This window comes from Callospermophilus lateralis, unplaced genomic scaffold (genome assembly GCF_048772815.1).
Source record: "Callospermophilus lateralis isolate mCalLat2 unplaced genomic scaffold, mCalLat2.hap1 Scaffold_169, whole genome shotgun sequence".
Lineage (NCBI taxonomy): Eukaryota > Metazoa > Chordata > Mammalia > Rodentia > Sciuridae > Callospermophilus > Callospermophilus lateralis.
Genome location: NW_027512767.1, coordinates 2,292,902 through 2,298,119, shown reverse-complemented (window position 1 = coordinate 2,298,119; position 5,218 = coordinate 2,292,902). Strand labels below are relative to the sequence as shown.

Below are 5,218 nucleotides of genomic sequence, written 5' to 3'. Positions count from 1 at the left end.
TAATTCTATGCAAATAATTTATCATAATAATATGATTATTATATTCATATAAGGTATAAATATGATTATTATACACCTTATGAATTATCACTTCTTTTAACTTCCTTGATTATCTGTTTTACCAACATTTGGAAGTTTCTCTCTTTCTTATTATTTCCTACAAATAATAGGCATACAGGTCATGGGTAAGAAGGAATAAAAGGTAAACTTGTTCACTTAGGTTTTAAATCCAACATATGTATGTGTGATTCCAGAAAGGTAAGGTGTTCAAATATTTTAATGAACACATTACACTAGCCTTTGTGTTGCATTGGCAAAAGTCTGATATATTTTGGAGTATAAGCTTCTTAATACTTAAAGGAAATTTTCAGGTTGGTTTTGTGCTTTCAATTTTTAATCGTCTTCTAAATATTCAGTGGAAATTTGTGATTAAAATTTTAAAAAATAATAATAAAAAAGTGAAATTTTAACTTGGACAGAAAATTCAAACATCTTATCAATTTTAGCTAGTTTTAGGTGAATCCATCTCAATGCAACCTCTTCCTACTCAAAATTAACATTATGGTCCACTGCAGGCTTCACGGGTCGCGAGAACTTTGTCAGCTGCTGCTGCACAGCCGAGTTTCCGGGAGATTGAGTGAGCCCACCAGGAACCGAAAATGCCGAAACCAATCAATGTGTGGGTCACCACCATGGACGCGGAGCTGGAGTTCGCCATCCAGCCGAACACCACCAGGAAGCAGCTCTTCGATCAGGTGGTTAAGACCATCGGCCTCCAGGAAGTGTGGTACTTTGGCCTCCAGTATGTGGACAATAAAGGATTTCCTACCTGGTTGAAACTTTATAAAAAGGTGTCTGCTCAGGAGGTCAGGAAGGAGAACCCCCTCCAGTTCAAGTTCTGGGCCAAGTTCTACCCTGAGGACCTGTCTGAGGAGCTCATCCAGGACATCACCCAGAAGCTGTTCTTCCTCCAGGTGAAGGAGGGGATTCTCAGTGAGGAGATCTACTGTCCACCTGAGACCGCTGTGCTCCTGGGATCCTAGCTGTGCAGGCCAAGTTCGGAGACTATAACAAAAAGATGCACAAGTCCGGGTACCTCAGCTCTGAGAGGCTGATCCCTCAAAGAGTCATGGACCAGCACAAACTCACCAGGGACCAGTGGGAAGACCGGATCCAGGTGTGGCAGGCGGAACACCGTGGGATGCTCAAGGACAGTGCCATGCTGGAGTACCTGAAGATCGCACAGGACCTGGAAATGTACGGAATCAACTACTTCGAGATCAAAAACAAGAAAGGAACAGACCTCTGGCTTGGAGTCGATTCCCTTGGACTAAATATTTATGAGAAAGATGATAAGTTGACGCCAAAGATTGGCTTCCCCTGGAGTGAAATCAGGAACATCTCTTTCAATGACAAGAAGTTTGTCATTAAGCCCATCAACAAGAAAGCACCTGACTTCGTGTTCTATGCCCCCCGACTGAGAATCAACAAGCGGATCCTGCAGCTCTGCATGGGGAACCATGAGCTGTACATGCGCCGCAGGAAGCCGGACACCATCGAGGTGCAGCAGGTGAAGGCCCAGTCACGGGAGGAGAAGCACCAGAAGCAGTTGGAGCGGCAGCAGTTGAAAACTGAGAAGAAGAGGAGGGAGACGGTTGAGCGGGAGAAGGTGCAGATGCTGCGGGAGAAGGAGGAGCTGATGCTGCGCCTGCAGGACTATGAGCAGAAGACCAGGAGGGCCGAGAAAGAACTCAATGACCAGATCCAGAGAGCACTCCAGCTGGAGGACGAAAGGAAGCGAGCCCAGGAGGAGGCTGAGCGACTGGAGGCTGACCGCGTGGCTGTGCTCAGGGCCAAGGAGGAGCTGGAGAGACAGGCGGCTGATCAGATAAAGAGCCAGGAGCAGCTGGCTGCGGAGCTCGCCGAGTACACTGCCAAGATTGCCCTCCTGGAGGAGGCGCGGAGGCGCAAGGAGGACGAGGTTGAGGAGTGGCAGCACCGGGCCAAAGAAGCCCAGGATGACCTGGTGAAGACCAAGGAGGAGCTGCACCTGGTGATGACCGCCCCGCCGCCCCTGGTGAGCCCGTGAGCTACCACGTGCAGGAGAGCCCGCAGGAGGAGGGCGCGGAGCCCATGGGCTACAGCGCCGAACTCTGCAATGAGGAGAAGCGGATCACCGAGGCCGAGAAGAACGAGCGCGTGCAGCGGCAGCTGCTGACTCTGAGCAACGAGTTGTCCCAGGCCAGAGATGAGAACAAGAGGACCCACAACGACATCATCCACAATGAGAACATGCGGCAGGGCCGGGACAAGTACAAGACCCTGCGGCAGATCCGGCAGGGCAACACGAAGCAGCGGATCGACGAGTTCGAGGCCATGTAAATGCCGGGCCTGAGAGTCCCGGGCTGACAGGTCACACTTGGCTCTTTAGTACTCTAAATCTAGAAGCCCCTCAACATGTTCCAGGTCCCTTATAAAAAGAGCGGTTACCCAGCAAAAGTCCTCTGGGTCAGGAACCAGCAGAAGCCTCTCTGATTTGTTCTTCCCAATTGTATGCTAGTGCCAAACAGGCCTGGTTTTTATGAGAATTATTGAATCACTTCCTGTTTTATGCTTGAAGCAGGACTGATGGAATTAAGGAAAGATTCCTGTAAAGTCTGAGTGACAAACTTCATGCTGGCCTGTGTGATCCAAGATGCAGTATCATTAAAGAAAACCACACCGTGGCTTACATCTGTGCCATACTTTTTCTGTTTTTGAAATGAACTCAAAATTGATTTGTTCTTGATTTCTGTGAAGGGTCCATCTCTGTATATTTGTGTTGAGGGGTGACAATTATTTTGAAAATTGAGTCTAAAGCACTCTCCACCCAGTGATTTCCTTTCTCCAGACATTCAGTTCTGCTGGCAAAAATCTGCAGTGGTCATTCAGAATGAACGGTACAGGAGGACTCTCCGGTAAAGTTTGTTTTTGTTTTTGTTTTGTTTTGGGTTTTTTTGCTTAACAGTTAGAATACACTGTTGGACTTATATTCTTAATTAATGATCAGCTATAGACTATAGTATTTATATATGTGATAATATGGGTTTGTAACATTAGTTTTAAAAAGGGAAAGTTTTGTTCTGTATATTTTGTTACCTTTTACAGAATAAAATAATTACATATCAAAAAAACCATGTAACCACGGCCCTGGAACTGATGTGACATGAGGGCAGTAATGAAACTGATTCCCTGCTGTAATTGCAATGTAAAAATCTCTCATGGAATTCTTTGTGCACATAACTCCACACTTCAATTTTCTAAGATTGTTCAGACTCCAGCCATGAAGAGACTCTGTCATCATGAGAACCTCTTTCTGATCAATTTCTATTCTCTGCCATGTCCTCAAAAACCTATTGACACAGTGGCTTTCACGAGCTGTTGGCTGGGCTCACTCCCGGCCCTTCTCTGTGGGTTGTCCTTTTTGGTTGTCTCATGCCAACAAATTCCACACTGCAGACACAAATAAAAGTTGTCCAAGGTGGAAAAAAAAATTAACATTATAATTCTAATTTGTTTCAAATAAAAGCTTTTCCTAAGAGAAGGCACATAAATCATTTTTTTTATCATCTTTTAAATATTCAGTGGAAATTTGTGGTTAAAAAAAAGCTAAGCCTGACAGATACTCCCTTGGCCAGGTGATCAAGGTCAACACCAATAATTTCCATTTGAAGCAATACCATTGCTATATCATGGTGAAACTTCACTTTATTTCTAGGTCTTTCTCTCCCAACCATGACCCCAGTCTAAGAATATGATTTCTTCTGGAATTATCGAATAATTTATTATATAAATTATATTAATAACCATATATTTATATTCTCATATAAAGAGAAATATTTAAGAGAGAAAGTCACTTTTCCAATCAATAACATGAACGTAATAGTGTTCTTTAGAGGACTGTTGTGAAATTCAGATGAGAAAATCATATTTGTTGTCCAAAGATAGATCCCTTGATGTAACTGAGTTTTTAATTACTGCAAGCTATTCTTACAAAATTATTATTATATTTTCCTTTACAGTAAAATTAGAAATAGGTAGTCAAATATAAAATTGTCTTTGAATAAGTTAAGGCAGGGAACAGAAAACTTACATAGTAAGTTAGAATTCAATAATAAACTTTAGTTTTGGAAAATAAGTGAAAAGAATTTAAAAATTGAAAGTCAGAATGTAATGAAGAGCAGACTTAAATTTTCCCAAAACTTTCTTTATATTTATTTCTTTAAATATAAAATTTATATTTTCTAATTTTTAAAAGACCACTCCTGAAAAGAGGATTGTTCTCCAACTAAGTCACTAGATATAGTTTCCTAAATATCAAACAGTATTTAGATTTGTATTTTGTTGCATATTTAGATTAAGGATGACTTCAGTGACTTTCTTAAGAGTCTTTTTTTTTAAATTTGTGCACAAGATTTTGTTTTTCAAATTATTTGGATTTGGTATTTCTCATGAATTTAGGAAAATTGTGTTTTCTATTGTAAATTTTGGGAGTAAAATGAGGTAGCTATTTTATTTTTTCTAGGTTTATTAAATTTCTAATAGCATAAAAGTCTTTAATTTACTTTCATTATAGATTTCTGTAAAAATATGATGATTTCAAAATAACATTTTGGTTTCATTGTTAGATTTAATTACCTGCTAGTGTGTCTGAAATGCCATTTTAAAACTTTATTACTCACTACAAATGAAAGTGACAAATTTGATAAAACTTGTTAGATATTCTCACATGAAGTTCCTTGTATTCAACATCATTTCAACCATTTCAATAAGTCTAAAAGTTCATAAATATCAATATGGTACTTTCAAATTTTTGATGTTTAAGTTACATTGTAGACACATGATCTCATAATCTTGGTTTTTGAATATTTAAATATATGACTATGGTTAGTGGAATAGAGACTATAACAGTTTTGTAGAATACAGTTTATAAATAGGATGATTTCAAGGGCATTTTATGTTGTGATATTTTCAAGGGCAGAAAAAGCTATTTGGACTTATAGGCAAAGAATATGACTTCACCTAATATATTTACATGAGAGCAACTAATTTTTCCTTTACCTGACTTAATTTAATTCTCCAATTTGGTGAATTTATATAGAGCAACAGCTAATTATTAAATTTTGCCAAAAAATGCTTTTGTCAGCCACCCATCAGACCAAAAATGCTTTGTCAGCAT

General features: G+C 40.0%; 1 pseudogene; it reads left to right on the top strand.

The window, feature by feature from the left end:
* The first annotated feature begins 587 nt into the window (after positions 1-587).
* On the top strand, positions 588-2,382 carry LOC143387779 (ezrin pseudogene; annotated as a pseudogene).
* The last annotated feature ends 2,836 nt before the right edge of the window (positions 2,383-5,218 follow it).